General features: G+C 51.4%; 1 protein-coding gene and 1 long non-coding RNA gene across 2 annotated transcripts in view; both read right to left on the bottom strand.

The window, feature by feature from the left end:
* SLC24A3 (solute carrier family 24 member 3) overlaps positions 1 to 20,300 on the bottom strand; it is a 527,286-nt gene that overhangs the window by 458,940 nt on the left and 48,046 nt on the right. The window lies entirely within an intron of this gene.
* LOC149123430 (uncharacterized) lies at positions 1,799 to 4,266 on the bottom strand. Its single transcript, XR_016217102.1, has 2 exons — positions 4,073 to 4,266; positions 1,799 to 2,059 (listed from the first exon to the last, which is right to left on the bottom strand). It is a non-coding gene; the product is annotated as an uncharacterized LOC149123430 (long non-coding RNA).

Genomic DNA, 20,300 nt, shown 5'->3' with positions numbered 1-20,300 from the left:
CTCAACAAAAATATACTTGACCAGTGCCCTCTGGTCAAACAGCACAGAGACCAGAGTCTGGCAAAATGAAAATGAGGAAAGCAATGCAGACAACATTCTACTCTGGTTCCCTTGTCCCCACAAAACTCCTGGTGAGGCAGGAGAGCATTTGGGTCTGGCGAGGGTCAACTTACCTTTGGAGTAAACAAGCGAGAGCAGAAGTGACCAGCTCAGCCTAAGGTCAGAGCCACTCCACAGCCAAGTCACCCCCCTCCCCCCATTTAGTTATCTTGCCTGCCCTATCCCAAGAGTCTACTGCATGCGAAGAACTTTGCGATTTTCACCATGTCGGAGCCTCACAACATAGAAATACCAGCTGTATGTCGCAAATAAGGAAACTGGAATGCACACAAATTAAATCACTTTCCCACGATCACACAGCAAGCAGGTGGCAGGATGGAGATCTGAACCCAGATCTCGTGACCCCAAGTTCTTGGTAGATCCTTAGGATGAGATCCATCCCGGTGGCATTACACAGCCACACAGGGTAGATCAGTAATGCAGCCTTGCACCTTATAATAGGTTAGAGGTCAACACTGTCTCACTTGGACCTATTTCAAGGATGGCTGTTTCCCCCAGAAACTACTAGAAAGAGCAGTGAAGTATGAGTATCACCCCATGGAAGCACCACCAACTAAAGAGTAAGATGGTTCTGAAACCCCACCCTGCACTACGCATAGCTCTGTGCTCCGTGTTAATTCCCTAGAGACAAAGCTCGTCCCATTGCCCGTGACCAAGATGGTTGGTTACATCAGAGTACCTAAAAAAGTTCATGGAAAAAGGAATTAAAAGATAACCTCATTCTGGTACAAAAATGCAGGAAACCCAAGCCTACTTTTTTTTTTTCAGAAAATGCATTTTCTATGAAGTTTTTGAAGATCCTCATACTGTTACATTTTGGGAAACAGGAAAGAGGATGGGCGAGGAGAAAGCCCAGGTGCAGAGGGTAAGGGGCCGAAGAACACATGGACAGGGGTCCACCACTGTCAGTGCTGTCTCTTCGCTCCCCTCCCCAGCTTCCTCGGGCTGCTCCGCTACTGCAGAGAGGCCGCTCTGCAAAGCTACACTTGAGCAATGTCAACAAAAACACTTGGCCCTTGTCCACGGCATTCTTGGCTCCTCGTCTGCCAGGCCCTGGAAGTTGTATGTTGGCCTAATTAGTCAGGGAAAGCAGTCATGGGGAGACGAGGAGTGGGGGTGATGGTGAAGATGGGAGACAGAAGGCTCCCGCGTCCCATGTCACTGGCAGAGGTGGCCCCTCTGACTGCAGGCTCTGAGACCAGGGGACAGGAAGGCACAGGGCACACGGGGCAGGCAGCTGCTAGCAGGGGAAGAAGCCCACTTCTCACGCCAAGACTCAAACTGCACGGGCTGAGGAAGGGAAGAGAGCAGGGGCTACAAGCCAAGTTTCCATTACAGAGCTGAGCTCAGCCTCTCCTGCTCCACCAAGCTCTCACCCTCCTCCCTGTTCATTCTCACCCCCTACTTCCTCCTCCTCCTCCAGACTGGGGCTTGCGGAGCCCAGGGCTTTCTGGTACCATCAAAGGGTCTTCCTGGGTGCCATGACACACAGACACAGCTCCCAGCCCTCACCCTGAGGCTAACACAGTCTCCCACGTACAGCCCTGTCCTGCGGGGCTCCCAGCCCTTGCCAAGTCCTGTCCCAGATCCTGCAGGGAGGTAGGGCTGTCTACCCTCTGGTGGAAGGGATTAACTCCTCCACAGCCCTGGATAGATGGGCAGGAGAGGAAGAAGTCAGCTCAATCAGCAGCAGAAGCATTTTTTTATGATTTTATTTATTTATTTGAGAGGCAGAGTTACAGAGAGAGAGAGAGAGACAGACAGACAGACAGACAGAGAAGTCTTCCATCTGCTGGTTCACTCCCCAAATGGCCACAATGGCTGGAGCTGTGCCGATCTGAAGCCAAGAGCCAGGAGCTTCTTCTGGGTCTCCCACGTGGATGCAGGAGCCCAAGCACTTGGGTCATCCTCCACTGCTTTCCCAAGTCATAGCAGAGAGCTGGATCAGAAGAGGAGCAGTCAGGACTAGAACCGGTGCCCATATGGGATGCTGGCACTGCAGGCAGAGGCTTAGCCTACCTCGCCACAGTGCCAGCCCCAGCAGAAGCACCTTGTATGCCATTCCCCTACTGTGCCATGCGCCTCACCTGGGCCAGCTTACACCATCCAATCATGGGAACTGCAGCCCATTTTTCTGCTGCTGATGTGGTGCAGGACCCCAACAGTTTGGTGACTCCAAAACCTATGGCTGTCATCCCACCTTGTCCCCAAGCCCAGGGCTCCCTCTGGGAGCACGAGCCAACTCTCCCTGCCCCGCCTTCTACATGAGAATTCTGCTTTGCTTTTTGGAAACAGATGGAGAGAGCTGCTATCCTGAATCACCCACAGAACGGTGGCTCCAGTCTCGCCCCCTTAGGCAGAGAAGCAACCTGAGTCTGACTCAGGCGACACCAAAGAATGGATGTCCAGAAAACGCAGCGACAGGCATAAGAAACTGGCCAATGGCGGCAGCCGCTGGCTCAGGCTCCCCAGCGCCGCTATAAATACCCCAATCCTACAGTTTACACAGCTGCCTTCAGTCTGTAGTCCCTGGGGTCTCACCCTGGGGCTGGAGGTCGGGTGTGCATAAGCCAGCAGCCAGTGGCAGCACCCTTCCGCTACTGACCCCTTCCTGACCCTGTCCCGGGAGTCTAGGGAGGGTGCGTAGGGGCTATTCTCACCCTCTGCAGGTGGTGCCGGAGCAGGGGCACCCCGGCCTTGGCCACAGGGGCCTCCCAGCTGAAACGAGAGCTTCCCTCTGCATCGCTCACGGTCCTTGCAGAGGGGCCATGACACGGTGCAGAGGCTACCCCCACCCAAGCCAGCTCCCCACACCCACTGGGAAAGGAGGAGCTGGACTGAGCACAGGTTCCCTTCATCTGCCTCAAAGCTTCCAGAAGGACAGAAATGCTGGCTGGAGGAAGAAGGCCAAGCTGAAGAGAGTCCTGGATCCCTCTTCCTCTGGCTGTTTACATACATGTCCTATGAGCAAGGGGATTCTAAGAAGCCGGTGGGACAGGTCAAGTTCTCCCTCTGACTCAGCCAAGGCACTCGCAGGCGGCAGCTTTCATACCCCCTTGAAGTCTCTTTGCAGTTTTGGGAATCGGCACAGAAATATATTGAGGCTCAATTCAACCAAGGGGCTCTGTTCTGAGGGGTCTCCCTTCCTCTCAGAGGGAAAGACGGGAAAGGGTGACCATCCCCGGCTACCTGTTTGATGGCAGGGGCCACTCTGCCGCATGCCTGGTCCTCTGATCGCTAGAGCATGCGGCAGCACCAGCACCACTTGGGGCTGGGCCTGAGTTGGAATGTGCATCAAGTTTTGCACGTGATCCCAAGACACTTCACGCCTAAGCTGCCACTCCCAGCCCTCCCAGTCCCTGTGCAAATTCACCCACGGCATCCCACCTGACACTGATCCCTCCATGGGCCCCAGCCTACATGGCTCCAACCACGCCGGCAGAGGCTGCAGCCCTGGTAATGGTGGCTTTGGGGACAAGGCACTGCCCAGAGGCCTGAGCTGAGAGTCCCAACAGGGCCCCAGGTGCAGATCCTGTCCTGGTTGTTGGGTAGCTCAAAGCAGGTGGGTTGTGAGACTGACACAAAGTAGCTCCCCCACTGCTTCCAGAAGGAAGGGCTTCTTCCAGGCAGCCTTCCCAAATCTGGTAGGATCCCCTCACTGAAACCTGGGTCTTTATTCCATTGTTCGTGCCCCAACCTCAGTTGTAAGCGCTGAGGACCCTGGCCTCCTGCTTTGTTCTGCTCGCCACCGTTTCTCCAGTCTTGTCCACCCCCACCTCCCCAGCTGGCCTGAAATGCAACAGCCATTGTGTCTCACTAGTGCGCCACCTGGGCAGACCAGGGAGTAACCTCCAGCATTCAGGTCTGTGAGAAAGAAAATGCTGTGGTTTCATCCCCCAAGTCTCTTCTCTTGCAGTAGCCAAACTAAAACATCTCTCAAACATTAACTCACGTGGGTGCACAGAGCCTAGGAACCTTGTAATAATGCAGATGCTAAGCACGCAGGTCTGGAGTAGCCTCTGAGAATCAGTACTTTGAACAAGTTCCCGCTGAATACCAGTGCTGCTGGCCCAGGCAGCACACTAAGAAATGGGGCTTTACTGTATGCTTTAAGATGCACGCATGCGCGAGGCAATGTATGCAGATGTGCACCCCGACTGGGCTGCTTTTCAGAAAGGAATGGCAAGTTCTAGGTAATGCATTCTGCAGTGGCTCCAAGCACTCCCAGAGACCTCCAATTGCTGGGGCTGAGCAGCCCAGTGGATCACAACAGGTGTCTTGGAAAGGAAGTGGGGGGAGGGAAGGGGAAGGAAGGTAGGGAGGAGAGGGAGTATTAAGGGTGATACTCTGAGTGGCTGTGGTTCTGCACACCAGGAGAGAGAATGAGGGTGGTAAGGGACATTCTGTCTTCATGCAGTAACATGGGAGGCCTACAGTTAATCCCCCCCTCCGAAAGCAGGCACTTGCCGAGTCTCCTAGATTACTGGACAGGACTCAGGAGCAAATGCTAACACTGTGCCCACTGCCCCTAGTGAGGGGAAGTGAAATGACCCGCTTGGTGTTCAGGCGACAGGCGCACTGTGTCAGCCAGTAACCCACCTGCTCCCATGACCCCAAATGCACACTTTTCAACTCAACCTCCGCTAGGATCTGTGCTGTGGGCCTCACAACAACCCCTTCAAGGGTTACAAGGCTGGAAAGGAGAGAGAGACGGGGAGAAGAGGGGGGGCAGATGGCAACAAGTGCACCCATAATTCAACAGCATCACGTGGATCCCTGGCTCTGAAACCGAAGTCACTTTTTAGGTAGAAATTCCCAGTTCGAACACCCTTTGTTATCCTCCCTGGGCTTTCCCTCGACCATCTGTCCCAGCATCTAACCTGCCAAGGAAGTTTGGGAAATTAAATGGAGACACATCTGGCAGGTGGGTGTACGGCTATCCCCTTCTGAGATCCTAAAATGCTGCCCAAGAGAATTTCCCACGTTTCCAAAAGCAGAAAACCCCTAACACTATTGCGATCAATCTAGACCTTGCTGTCCAAAAGACCTCTCTGGGCAATGATGGGACTGCCGTACACCTGCACTGCCCACTACAGCAGCCACCAGCCACCTGTGGCCATAAAACTGGGAGATGAATTTCTAATGCTGCTTAATTTTCACTCATGTAAGCTTAGATTTAAATAGCCCATGTGGCTACTGTCTAGACAAGGGTTGGCACACATCAGGGACAAGGGACAAGGGGAGGCAACGAAAAATGCAGAGGCCTAGAGGCAGAGGTGAGCAAGCACTCTCAGGACAGAGGAGAAGGTGGGGTTTGATTGACTTGTTTTCTTTTGACCTCCATCTTTTCCTGGGAAAAAGAAATACAGGTGCACCTGCTGGTCAAGAGAGGCTGGAAATGGTCACCAGCACTAAGAGCTGGCCTTGCAGTGGCCTGAATGCGATCTGGTCCCTAACCCATGCAAGGCTCCAAACACAAGTCTCAGCTAAAGGTCCCAAGAGGGTGGACACTGAATACAACTGCAGTGTTCAGGATGTGGGGCCTGGCAGGAGGTCCTCACTGGGGTCATCATCCCAGAAGGCCGTTCTCATGAGAGGGTTGCTCCAAAAGCCAGAGTTTGGGCCCAGACTCCCCTCCCCTCCCACCCAGTTCCTCACTCAAGATAAGGCCCATACCCTAACCCTAACCCTAAGCCACCATCGCCCTCTGCTGCCCTCCCCAGAGGCCACATCAGCAGGGTCTCCCGACCTTGGACTTGACCCTTCACAACTATGAACTTCTAAAAGCTCATTGCCTCAGGTACCTCGCTGTACTAACAGTTGACTAGTACAAGCCCAAGCCTCTTAGACAAAAGAGCCGTAGAGATCTTGCTCTATGACATAGAAGCATTGCCCAATTAGTATGTAAAGCAGAAACAATGCAGGTTGATCAAGGAATCGTGTGAGGGTTACATGGCAGCAGGGCTTCTGGGAATAGAAATTCACCAGCTAAAGTACCCGGGGACCTGAAATTCTAGTGCCAGAGCCATCACTGGCTTGGGACTGTTGACAAGGTTGACTCCCTGTTTCTCAATGACTGTACCTGAAAGCTGAAAGACATGGACTAGCTCAGGTTTTTATTCTTTTTTCCAGGTGGGGTCCTGTCACTGGCAAGCCGGGTGCCCAGCCTTCAGAAGTGTGCACTGCAGAGGGAGGGACCACGTGACTTACTGGACAGTGAGAAGTAAAGATTAGAGCATTCATGTCTGCATCATATGCCATCATTGCAAAGATGACTTTTAAGAACATATTTAATACAGAGGCTGGCAACAGCACACACACGCAGTCTCCCAGTCAGCACCCTCTGTGAGCAACGTACCAGAGTTGCAGCTAAGGCCTAGAGCAGTTGAGGGGCTGAGGAGACAGTGCCTTCCTAGCTCCCTTGCTTTAGGGGGACAGCAGCACAGGGTCCTTCACACGGGCTCAGGTGAGCGACTGGCCCAGGTTACTGGGGGGCTGTTCAGGAACTCTTTATATCACACAGATGCTATCTTTTGGGAAAGAATTAAAAAAAAATAAAACCTGTTGACCTTACATATGAATTATGCATTTCTCTCATTTAAAATAAAAACAACGCTATAAATATGCTAACCTTTCTTTGGCAAGACATCTGCCCACCTGCTTAGTATGTACCTAATGGATATTTTCAGAACATACAACGTCTACGAACTCCCAACACACACACACACACACACACACACACAAACAGGGGTGCATGGGTGCACAACATTTTAAGACAACATTTTAACAACCAGTGAAAAAGTAGCTGTTTTTCTAAAGAATTTGTTCTATAGAGAAATTTGCTCTATTTTACAAAAAAAAAATCAAGAAATTTTGTTACCTTCTCTAAAAAAGGATAAAATTTCAAGAGATTCTAAAAGCATTTATGTTTCACCTTAAAATTGGGAAAGGGAATTATGTAATCTGATTTACAATACTCCAAAGCGTTTCAATTTTGAACTCATTTATTAAAAATATACAACTATAGGCCAGCGCCGTGGCTCACTTGGCTAATCTTCCACCTGTGGCGCCGGCACCCCGGGTTCTAGTCCCAGTTGGGGCGCGGGATTCTGTCTGGTTGCTCCTCTTCCATTCCAGCTCTCTGCTGTGGCCTGGGAAGGCAGTGGAGGATGGCCCAAGTGCTTGGGCCCTGCGCCCGCATGGGAGACCAGAAGCACCTGGCTCCTGGCTTCGGATCAGCACAGCACGCTGGCCGCAGCGTGCTGGCCGTGGTGGCCATTTGGGGGGTGAACCAATGGAAGGAAGACCTTTCTCTCTGTCTCTTTCTCTCACACTGTCTAACTCTGCCTGTCAAAAAAAATATATATGCAACTATAACACTTTCTGAAAAGTTTTAGGATTAATCAACTGAAAACAGAAAAGACAGCAAGATGTTAACAGAAGTGTCTGCCTAATTGGTGTATGAAATTGAAGTTATTATCTTGATTTAGTTGGTATAGCTTGTGGTGCTTTTCTACCACCTGGATCCATGTATCTTGGTCAACTGTCTACTCTAGGTAGGAAATTCATTAGACTTCAGTATGAAAATGAGCTGAGCCTTAAATTAAAACAAGCAGACCTTCAAATAGCTGAGTCACACACACAAAACTGCTGCTTACAGAGTGGTTGAGTACATTCGATCATTTGTTCTCAAATCACACTCATAAATATAACACTAGTATTACAATATTTCAGTAAAATCAAAATATTGTGGGGGCTGGCACTGTGGCATAGCAGTTAAAGCCACCGTCTGCAGTGCCGGCATCCCATACGGGCGCCAGCTCAAGTCCCAGCTGCTCCACTTCTAATCCAGCTCTCTGCTATGGCCTGGGAAAGCAGAAGATGGTACAACTCCTTGGGCCCCTGAACCTGCGTGGGAGACCTGGAAGAAGCTCCTGGCTTCTGGCTTCAGATTGGCACAGCTCCAGCCATTGCGGCCATCTGGGGGAGTGAACCAGTGGATGGAAGACCTCTCTCTCTCTCTCTCTCTTTCTCTCTCTGTCTCTCTCTGTCGCTCTCTGTCTCTCTCTCTGCCTCTCCTTTCTCCGTGTAACTCTGACTTTCAAATAAATAAATAAATCTTTAAAAATAAAAGAAAGCAATTCTAAAAAAAATTGTGTTCTGCTAAAAAGCACAACAACTATTTTTAAATATTTTATTTCACCTTTATTTTCTCTCCCTTAAATTTATGCTTCTGCATATTTAAAAATATCAGATGTGGGTCGACTCTAGTGTAGCGGGAAAGCCACCACCTGCAGTGCTGGCATCCCATATGGGCACTAGTTCAAGTCCTGACTGCTCCACTTCCGATCCAGCTCTCTGCTATGGCCTGGGAAATCAGTAGAAGATGGCCCAAGCTCTTGGGCCCCTGCACCCACGTGGGAGACCTGGAGGCTCCTGGCTTCAGCCTGGCCCAGCCCCAGCTACTGGAAACTTTTGGGGGAGTGAATCAACAAACGGAAGGATCCCTCCCTCTTCCTCCATAACCCTGACTTTTAAATAAGTAAATAAATCTTTTTTAAAAAAAAAGAAATACAGAATAAATCCTTATATATGTGTCTAAATAACATGCAGTACAGTATTAATGATGCATCATTTCTAAATAAATAGGCAGTTTGGAGATCCCAGCTTCCAGTGGCACCTGCTGTCCCTGCTGCACAACACGCTACTCCCCGGGCTCTGCTGGCCCATTCTCCATGGCTCTGTTTTCCACACATCCAGTGCCCTTGACCTCTGCAAACCTGCCAAGCCTATTCTTTCCATTCTCTCTAAAACTCCCTTTCTCGCATCCAAATGCGTAGAATCTGACTAGGCTACACCACTGGGTTTCTCCAAATCACTACCATTTCCATTGCTTGTGTTCCCCCAGTCCAACTTATTCCTGAGTCTGTATATAAAATTTGCTGCTGGGCCTCTGTCCCCACAGAACTGTCCCTTGATCTAAGCTTTCTCAATTCAGTCCTCCAGTAAAATCACCTCCACGCAGACGGGCCAAAGGTAGAGAAGCAATGCAGGGTGATTTCTGCTCTGCCACCGTGGCTGGACCTCTCCCTGAAAAGGCACCAAGTTTCAGGACCCTCCAGGAGGGAGAGAGGGCGAGAAGAGCGAGAGCAGGAAGTAGCGCCAAGTGACTTGTCTTTGCGATGCAATTACCCACAGCACTGGCTTACTTTCTCCATGACACTGTGAGCTTCCTGATGACGTCATTTCTTTTCTTATTGGACCCTGGTATTTGCACAGAGGAGTTCAGGAAAACCCTCACTGAGAAGTCTGAGATGTTCACCACACTGGGACCCGCACACCCCCTCCCAAGCACTCCTCTGTGACTGAATCAACCTCAAATTCTTCATTTCCAGGGCCACTGCCCCCAAGGCCCAATCTACCTGTCCTCGGAGAAAGTTCCACCCACCCAGGCTAGCGCCTGTACATTCTGCAGGCCTTGATGATTTGTTCTGACATGTGTCAGTCACCGAGCCTGGCCAATCAAAGCAGAGCTGTTGGGCTAGTGGCCCATCATTTCAGCCTGGAAGCTCAGGGTCCAAGAACGCAGCCAAGCACAGGTCGATGAAGACAACCAGACTCGGAGGCAGAGCATGCCCAGGTTCTGATGATTCAGGCATGAATACTGGAAGCCAGACTGATCACGGGCCTTGCACTTACACTCTGTACGTCTTCCCATTTTAGCTCCAGCCAGCCTGGGTTGGCTTTTCCCTCGCTAGCAGGAACTGGGAGCTTCCTACCTGACCCATCCTTCTACCCCATGCCACGTTTGGAGATATCCAAAGCAGAGACCCAGTAAAGTTTTCCCCCAAACCTCTCTCTGCCATATCTGGTGTTAACCACGGCACACTCTGAGCAGAGAGCTGTTCTGTGCTTGAAGGTCCGTCATCTGACCATGAGCCAACAATCTCCCACCTGGCTTCTGTGAATCGAACAATGCAGCCAGAGCCCTGGGAAAATGTACATTAAGACAGCTGTGGGGCACAAAGGTTGCAGGGAGTAAAGATCAACCACTGATAACACAGTGAGACAGTCTGTGCCCCGATCCTAAAGCACCCAGCCAGCCTGGGCAAGATGAGAATGCCCCAAATTCACACAAAGGCCTCAGGTGCCACTGTGATATTGCATCACTGCCTTAGATCATGACGCAGTGTTGGGAGGTGTCCTGGCTTGGGTTCCACAAAACCCAAAAACATGTGCAGCTGGCTTACACTGGAGGAGGGTCCCAGGAAGAACAATGAGGGTAAGTGGAATGCAAGACAGAAAATGGAGCAAAGGAATTATGATGCATTATGGAGGTGTCACTGCTGACCACACTGGAAGCTCAAGGATGCACCCAGAATGCCTCCCCAAATTGCCCACCTTTGCCAGCTGAGGGTTGCCCTGAAAGCAGGAATGCTCCCCAAACTCCAGGCTGCACCATGAATGGGTTGAGCTGGCTCCCACCTATGGGGGGGGGGGGGTCCTGGGCCAGGGACCAGGAGGACACACGGCCCATGCTTGAGCGAGCACCAGCACAGCTAGCAGAGTGTGGACTCACACGGAACTGCCCCTATGCTGCAGCTGCTGGAACCCGAGCAGGGCTGAGGGCGTCTTCCAGGGACACCCAGGGATGTCAGTTACCAGAGATAACCTGGGCCTCTCTTGGAAACGTCTCCTGTGGCAAATGGGAAGGTGTGATCAGCGCAGAGCCACGGACACGGAGATCTTTCTCTGTTCTCTGCTGCCACCATCCCTACTCACCCTGGAACCTGACCCCAGGACCAGAATTTCCTCCTGATGCTTAACAGTGAGGGCAGGATGGAGAGAGACTGGCAGTGCAGTCTTCAGGGGCGCACAGGGCCACCGTACCTCATCCTCCTGACTACTTCTGTCTGTGGCCCCTTGCGTGTGGCTGTCCAAGTTGGAAACGGAAACCAGCAACAGGAGCTAACTAGGTCGAATGGACAAAAAGAGGGGCTCTATGGCCACTTAGTTTCAGTCCCAAGTCTGAGACCCACAAAGGAGGAGGGAGAGGAGGGCAGGGAGGACCTGATAGAGCTGGAGACGGACAGGTGGTGGCTAAGGGGGCTCTCTGGCCACCGCGTGTGGCCTGAACAGTGGGAGACTTGCTTCTAACCATCCAGGCTGAGAGCAACATCCCACATTGCACTCCCCCTACTAGTACGTGGTCATTGTCTCTCAAAATCTGGAGCAGGATTGGTTCCAGGATCCCCATAGATACAAAATCCACAGGTGCTCAAGTGCCTTATATAAAACCACACAGTATTTGCATGCAACCCACGCACAGCTTCCTGTATACTTTAAATATCTTGAGAATACTTGTAATGCCTGAGACAATGTAAATGCTATGTAAACAGTTGCTACGCTGTCCCGTTTAGGGAATAAAGCCAAGAAAGAAAGTCTACACATGTTCACTACAATGCAAGTTTTTGGTAGTATTTTTGATCTACAGTTGGTTGGATCTATGGCTGTGGAACCCATGGATATGAAGGCCAAGTGTAATTCTGTCGATGAAGGATCTGCCTGAGGACCCTGGCTTCATTCACCTTCTGTGAATGAAACCTTCCTGACTGTGATGACAGACACCCAGTGCAGACTCCCAGTCCCCCTTGTAAACAATAAGCAATGCTCAGCACTTGGGATTCAGGCATACCCCAGCTCAGGGCTGCTCGGCCCCTCTGTGCAGGCTGCTCCCTTCTCTCCAACCCACGGTGTGTCTCCCAAAGCCACCTGAGGCCATTGCCTTCCAAATGCTGTTGCGATACCTCATCCGGCACAGCTGCCACCAGCCAGAGTCAGTAAGAACTTTAAACAGGGAGCCACGAAGGAAAAAGAGAAGCCAGATGCCTTTTTGTTGTCTCTCAAAGTGATGGAAGAGAAGCAAGGGAGAGGGGCCACACAGGACACACATACATACACACACATACACACACAGCAGGGGGATGGGGGCAATGAAGCACAGGATTCTGTGCTTCATTTCAACACAAGGAAAAAGAGCTTCCACCCACTGGTTCACTCCCCAAATGTCCACAAAGGGCAAGACAGGGCAGGGTCAAAGCCAGGAGGCAGTTCCCCAGTGTGAGTGACAGACCACCGATCACTCAAGCCATCACCTGCTGCCTCTCAGGTGTCTATCAGCAGGAAGCTGGAATGGGAGCTGAGTCAGGACTCGAACCCAGACCCTCTGACATGGGATGCGGGTGTCCTGACCAGGGAGATGAACGCCAGCCCTGCGTTTCCTACCTGTTGAGAGCCTGAAGCATCACCCTGGGCCTTCTGCTAGGAGGATATAAGCACTGTCACGAGAAACATCACACCCTGGCCCTGTGCTCTGTGGCTTTCTGACCTGTGTGAGCTTAATCTTCACAGAGGCTGGCCCCACGCACATGCGAACCGTTCCATATATCAGCTTCCCTGGACAGGGAGAATTTTAATACACACAGTGGACACTGAGCACAAAGTCCCTGAATCCCCTTCTCATCGGTCCATCAGGTCAAACTGGATTCGTGTGGGGAGAGAGAGCGAGCGAGCGAGCGAGCGAGCAAGCAGGCACCACAGGGTGCCTAACAACCACCTCTAACCTGCAACAGAGGAAGGTGGAAAAGGGTGAGCAGGCCCCAGTATGAATTTGCATCTCTCCAAGACGCTGCCTGCGTGCAGCTCAATGGCACCGGACAGTGCTGCTGGTGCTATCCCAATCACCCAAGCAGGTGCTGAGCCTCCCGAGGGGCTGGGGGCTTCTGAGGGTCTGGACTAAGTCTTCCTTGCCATCCCCGGCTTCCAAGGCCCCCCTGACTCACTTTCCCATTGAATGCGTGACGTGCCTTGATCCCCCTGCCCTCCAATGTCAAGTTGTCACTGCTGAATGACAAACAGGAAGTCACCAGGAGGCGTCTGTGTGTCCACGCCGGAGGGGGTACCTAATTTGGGAGGACACAGTCGCAAGAGCCCCGTCCTGTATCACCAATGTCATCAATGGCCATGAAGCTCCACAGGTCTTCTCCAAAGGATGGAGGAGGAGGACAGAGCTGCCACGGCTCCAGTCTTTCATGGGACGTTCATAAACCAGGAACCTCTCTTCTAGGCAGGCGAATGCGACAGCTCTTGTCACACATTCACGCGGAAGATACACAGGTTGTAAACTGAAAAATCAGTTCTTAATCTCTGGCGTCTCTGTCCTTTGTTTGAGTTTGCTTCAATGTAGAAATAGAACTGTTAGTAATACTACTGTTTTTTTTTAAAAAAAAAAAAAAAAACAATATAGACAGCACTTTAGTAGTTCCCACCTCTGTGAGATGCAGTGCTGGGCTTTCTGCAAAGGTATGCCCTCGGGGGTGCTTGTGGCATCCCATCTGCCATCTGGCATGGCCTGCGTACCTTCGTTGCACCTTAGTACTTCACCTTGTGAGCTGGGTGCTGCCGTCCCCACTTCTAAAATGAGAACTCTGCAGCCCAGAATCCAGTCTAGCCACTTGCCTTAGGGCACAAGCTATGAGTACTTCAAAAAGTTCATGGAAAGCTGGAATTTAAAGATAAGCTTATTTTGGTGGAAAAAAAAATGTTGACATCCAAACAAGATTTTTTTTCCATAATCCTTATTTTCACAAACTTTTGGAAGGCTTTTGGAAGACCTAGACACCAACATTTTCTTGCACCAAAATAAACCTATTTTGTAATTGCGCTTGTCATGGAGTCATCTCCTGTGAGCTGAGAATCTATAATGGACTTGACTCTAGCCAGTGCTGGGTATAGGGTCAGCTTCTGGTTGCCCTGGCAGGATCAAGGTGACCAGCTTAGGCTCATGGGAGTTTCGGTGGCACTGCCTGGCCTGGCCCCCGGCCCTCCAGCTCCCACCCCTGCCTTCTAGCCCTTACTGCAGGGGTCTTCCCATAACCTCTGCTTCCTTGCCTCAGCTCTGCCAACATGCTATCCTGCATGATCTCTCCCCAGTATTTCTATCTGAGACAAGGGAGCATTAGAGCTGGTCTTATAAAGAAAAGAAAATGCAATGGGGGCATCAAAAAGGGGTTTTGCCATAGGAGAAAAACAGCTGTCAACACAGCAAAATGTTAACTATGGGATGTCAGTGAGGGGTATCTGAACAACAACCATATGGTTTGTTCAACATTCCTTTGTGGTTGAACATTTTCACGTAAAATATTGGGAAATAACAATGGTGCAGAAGTTTCAGTGGTCCCTTAATACTAGTAACAGTCCCTGAATTATCAGAGAATAATTTAAAGAAAGAGCAAGGCAGAGCCGGCGCTGTGGCGCAGCAGGTTAAAGTCCTGGCCTGAGATTTCTACATCCCATATGGGCGCCAGTTCTAGTCCCGGCTGCTCTACTTCCGATCCAGCTCTCTGCTGTGACCTGGGAAAGCAGTGGAAGATGGCCCAAGTCCTTGGGCCCCTGCACCTGCATGGGAGACCTGGAGGAAGCTCCTGGCTTCAAAGATCAAAGCAGCTCCAGCTGTTGCGGCCATCTGGGGAGTGAACCAGCAGATGGAAGATCTCTTTCTCTCACTCTCTCTCTCTCTCTCCCTCCCTCTCTCCCTCCTTCCCTCCCTCCCTCCTTCCCTTTCTCTTTCTCTCTGTGTCTCCTCTCTCTGTGCAACTCTTTCAAATAAATAAATAAATCTTTAAAAAAAAAAAAAGATGAAGGCAATGGCAAGGAGTCCGGCACATACGGTGAACCCCTCTAGATGTGGCCTGCCTGACCATGTGATCACTGTGTGGTCCCACCATCCTGCTGATTCCAAAACACAGTGGGGCACTGGGCTCAGACTGCTCTGCTTCCAAGACTGTACCTGATACTGGATAGGCAGGCAGCTCATCGGGTCTGAGGAGCATGGAGTCAGAAGCCACTGTCCTCTCCTAGTCCCCTCCTCACTCCACTCCAGGCCCCATGCACCCTCCTACTTGTCAATCAAAGCACCCACCTTCCCATGATACATCCATTGTGTCTGGGACCTGTGCATATGAGAACGCAGGAGAGCCTGGAGGTACCACGCCCATCTTCCCTGTGCTCAGAGCTTTTCCACTCTGCTGCCCTCCTCGTCTCAGACACACAGCCTTTGGGGTTTCTCCTTTCCCCTGGTTTAATGGACAACTCCTCGGCCCATTCATGCTGTGCATTTCTCTGCATTGGGTGGCCCACACATGGGGGTGAGTGTATGTTTATTCCCACACTGCCAAATAAATTTTTGTTTCTGTTGACACACAATCCCAGTCTCTGCTTAGTATTTCTGTCTCTGCCAGAGATAAGAACCTGGACTAGAAATTAATACATGCATCACCCACACCGTACCCTCTGTGCCTTAAGGGCCTATGGAGCCCACGCGGTCACCAGCAGAGTGCCATGCAGTGGCAGTGATAAGGGCGGTATAAACACTCATGGCTGAGAATTAAACACCTTATGATGTCAGGCGGGCAGGAGCAGCAGGTCCCAGAACCCAGGCTCCCACCTGCGTGGTGGAGGCAGAAGGTCCCAGCACCGGCCAGCCTCTCACCTGCTTCCAGACCCCCAGTCCATCACCTCTTCTGATTGGAGGGCTGCAGCGGGCTTCTCTCAGAAGCAGAACCTTACCAGCCCAGGGTCCCCTCTGGGGAGATCACGAACTCACTTGTCTCAGAAACAAATTACCAGCTCTGTTTTCCATCCCTCCTCAGGATATCACCGTGACTGGGAAATTCACTAATTTAATTGTCAGACAGGGCCTATCCCTGCACTCGTATTAAAACGAAAATCTCCGAATGAGACAGCTCATTTCTCTGCTGAGCTGCTGCCAGGATGAGAGAGAGCCTCGATGTGATCCCCAAAGGCATCGGCCTCGTCTTGTGCTTGCTCAGCCCCATGCCAGCCCTGTGCCCGCGTATTCTCCTCTGGAGACTTCTGGAAGCCTTGCACTTAGTGGAAACGCTCTACTGAAAAGTTAAAGCTCACTCCTCCATCGGCATCGTCATTAATGATTCTATTACCAGTCCTCCGTGCAGCTACTTTTCCTTCAAAAAGACGCCAAGGACCCAGGCAAGTCTGCTTTTGCCTTGTTCCCTGGAAAAGTTAGTTCAAAGCAGCTTTCAAAGTCTTGCCTTGCTTGTGCCTCTGTGTAAACTTTGAAATGGGCGAGAAGCATTCATGTAGCATGAAGTGGTCAAAAACCTAGTGAGCAGGTGGCTGGGGGTGAGAGAGACCCCTCCCCTCCACCCCAAGCTGAAGGTTTGCCCCAACTGTTTACGTGAAAATAGGTAAGAAGAGAGGTAAAATACTGCAAGGTCAACATCTTCCACAGGGTGCTACAGGTGCAGGTGCTGAGAACAGAGGTGGGCCAGGGCTCAGACTCTTGACCAGCCTGCGAAAAGCAGGTGAAAAGGGCAAAATAGACAGACTCGTCCACACTGTGGACGTACAGGCCACAACCAGGAGTCTAATGGGTTGGTTTGGTTTTCTTTTCTTTTCTTTTTTTTTTTTTTTTTTTTGACAGGCAGAGTGGACAATGAGAGAGAGAGACAGAGAGAAAGGTCTTCCTTTACCGTTGGTTCACCCTCCAATGGCCGCCATGGCCAGCACGCTGCAGCCGGTGCACCACACTGATCCAATGGCAGGAGCCAGGTACTTATCCTGGTTTCCCATGGGGTGCAGGGCCCAAGGACTTGGGCCATCCTCCACTGCACTCCCAGGCCACAGCAGTGAGCTGGCCTGGAAGAGGGGCAAACGGGACAGCATCCAGTGCCCCGACCGGGACTAGAACCTGGTGTGCCAGCGCCGCAAGGCGGAGGATTAGCCCAGTGAGCCGCGGCACCGGCCCTGGTTTGGTTTTCAAGGACTCTCACACTCTCCAGAGCTTGCAGAAGTCAGATGTGTAACTTGGACCTCTGTCTCTCCCTGGAACACCCAGCAAGGGCAGGAAACAGCACAGGCATTTGATGAATAATTCCTGCAAGAGAACTAACAACCAAAGATGTGGCCCAGCATCACTTTCAGCGCTCCTTCTAGGTGCCATGAGGGGCCAAGATTTGCATTTTGACATTGAGTCCTTGGACCATGTAGGATGTGAGGAATCCAGGCCCGTGTGGGCACAGCCAGGCTCCAAGGAAGCCCTTTCGTCAGCCTCCCCAGAGGGAGATCAAGTAAGGAAAGTGCTGTTCAGGATCGGGCTGTGCATTTTTAAAAACTGCTCAGGGCACAGTTACAGTTGGCTCCAGGTGGCTCATGGGATTGGACAGATTGACAGCCCTGGCTCTTAGGTTACCTGACATAACTTTGTTATTCCATCCAGGATTGCTCTTTAACAGCCTGCTCAAGTTAGGTTTTAGCCACGATCACCGTGAGGCATCAGGAGTCCTAGCTTGGGGAAGGTCTTGGGTGAGAATCTAATTTTGGAGGCAGGAAGGTTCTCAGAGAGGGTATGCTTGCCGGGCTCCAACAGAAGCAATGAGTGAGCCCTGAAGGCAGTTCCAGAGCTTCTAAGCACACATGTTAAAGGGGCAAAACCAAACAGGTGATGGGGCCGGCGCTGTGGCACAGTGGGTTAAAGCTCTGATCTGATGCGCCAGCATCCCATATGGGCAAGGTTCGAGTCCCGGCTGCTCCTCTTCCCATCCAGCTCTCTGCTATGACCTGGGAAAGCAGTGTAAGATGGCCCAAGTGCTTGGGCCCCTGCACCCACATGGGAGACCCAGAAGAAGCTCCTGGCTCCTGGCTTTGGATCAGCGCAGCTCTGGCCGTTGCAGCCATCTGGGGAGTGAACCAGCAGATGGAAGACCTCTCTCTGTGTCTTTCTCTCTCTCTGTAACTGTCTTTCAAATAAATAAATTAAATCTTGAAAAAAAAAAAAAGAAAAAAAGAGACAAAACCAAACAGGTGACGTAGATTTTAACAACATATTCCATCCACCCAGCATGTCCCACCTACTGTCATTTCAACATGTAATGATCATACACATTACTTTGTCAGCTTTATCAAGATACAACTTGTACGCCATAAAAGGCATCAATGTGAATGAAGTGTATGGTTAAATGATGCCTTTCAGGATATTGAGAAAGTTGTGCAACCACCCACACAGGCTAATTGGAGGATATTTTTGTCGCTCCTGAAAGACACTTTGCACCATCAATCATCATTCTCCATCACCCCCTTGCATAGCCAAAGCAGCCCTTAATCCACAATCTGTCCCTATTTTGGACATGCCATCTGAGTGTAATCACACAACACATGGTTTCTGGTGAGTGGCTTAGTTAACTCAGCCTGACCTGTTCAAGGTTCTTCCATGCTGTAGCACACGTCAGTACACCATCCCTTTTCGCTGCTGAATAATATTCCATTATGTGGACACAAAACAGCAGTGAACGAAGGTTACCGACTTCCAAAGCCATCGTCCAAGCACTGCACACTCAGAGCCCAGTGCTCCGCAGCCATGTGTGGCTCATGGCTCCCCTTCTGGGTGGCACAGCCTTGGTGTCCTTCTTCAGGGACCCAGGAAAGCCCTGCAAGGACCGTTCCTGGCCAGGTGTCATTTGTTACTCAGTGGCTACATCTGAGCTGAACCCAAGCATTGCTGGACCCATCCCATGACTCCACCCACTCCCTCGCCATGCGTGCTTTGCACCAGAGCAAGAGGAGAAAAACACAAACGCATCTGGCTAAGCAGGCATGCACGGAAGTCCACTCTTTTCCCTCCACATTCTAAGTCTGATTGGTCAGCAGTCGGTTTCTGAAGCAGAGAAGAGGCCCAGTGGGATGAGGGTTGGGGCCACCGGGTCACAGGCACCCTAAAGGAAGCACCTGCTGACAAGAGAAGTTGAGAGACAACAAAAGACAAACGGCTGGGTCCCCATGAGTAGGTCCCTTGATGCTCCCGGGGCCCCTTGGCAGAGGGACAGCACATCCATCCCCTGCTTTGCAGGGTGTCCTGAAGGTGAGAGGAAAAGACACCTGGCTAGGAAATCCTATCGAGAATCAAGAGTCGTTGAGCTCCCACCTTTGAGAAGCACTGTGGGGAGCAACTCGGACTAGACTAAGTTACTGGAATTAAGACTTATTCTATGCATCTGCTCTCTCACAATATGGCGCTGGGAGAGGAGTAAACAGCTTCTACACAGCTGCCTCCAGTTCGACCAATAACCTGCAGGAGCTGATCCTGCTCCTGATTGGAGGAGGGCAGCATACTCGGCGTGTGGGTAGCAGAGTTGGGATTGGTGGAAGAGGACTATAAAGGAGGAGAGAGACAACATGCACCAGGAACATCTAAGGGGAACATCCGGATAACATCTGAGCAGCCCCTGAGAGAGCCGGCCGGCGGTGTGCCGCTCCCCCGCAGAAGTGGGGAAAGTGGCAGGGGGAGCCGCCCTTCCACGGAGGTGGAAGGATCGGCAGCCAACCCGGGAAGAACCAGCAGCAAACCCAGGAAGGGCCGAGCAGACAAAAGAACAGCGCAGGGCCCTGTGTCGTTCCTCCACGAAGAGGGGGAGCGACAAAGCACCACTGTCCCTGAATCCCCATCCAGTGAGGCAAAGACGGCGGCTACTTCTGGGCAAGGGCAGGTGCATCCTCTCTTCTGTACCCAGTCCAGGAATAACTGACAGTAAGAGCAAACAGACAGCAGCCGTGATAACACCAGACAGTCTCCCTCGGTGGTTTTTAGTTCTCACAACCCTGCGTGGGAGCTACCATCATCATCACTGTCACCTGCACTTAAAGGGGAACAATGCACGGCACAAAAGGGTTATGCAACTTTCTCAAGGTCCCAGGGCTAGGAAGAGGCACAGACAGTGTGAACCCACACAGTGTGTCTCCAGGGCTCAGGCTGCAGCCTTGAGAAGTCGGGGCGGCGGGGAGCCAGCCAAGGGTCCCAGCTCCTCCCTGGGAGGTCTCCACCTCCTGAGATGGACCACAGGAGCCGTAGGATCCCACCACAGAACACCCACCGCCACCCCCATCGAGGTTTCACACACTAGAGGCATGAGTCAGGAAGACCAAAAAAAAAAGGTTTCCTTCCTTTTGCTCATGAATTACGGCTCCTTGTCATCACGCTTGTTGTACAAGCCGCAGGGTCTGGCTTTACTCAATTGGAAGGGGACCTGCTGAGTGCACTGCCCAGGAATGACAGGACCCACAACCCTGGAGTTACCACTTGTGTCCCT

Source organism: Oryctolagus cuniculus, chromosome 11 (assembly GCF_051225735.1).
Source record: "Oryctolagus cuniculus isolate XC-2025 breed Fujian yellow rabbit chromosome 11, ASM5122573v1, whole genome shotgun sequence".
In the NCBI taxonomy this organism is placed as follows: Eukaryota; Metazoa; Chordata; class Mammalia; order Lagomorpha; family Leporidae; genus Oryctolagus; species Oryctolagus cuniculus.
Note: the sequence above shows the minus strand (reverse complement) of the source record. Positions and strands in the feature narration are given on the sequence as shown.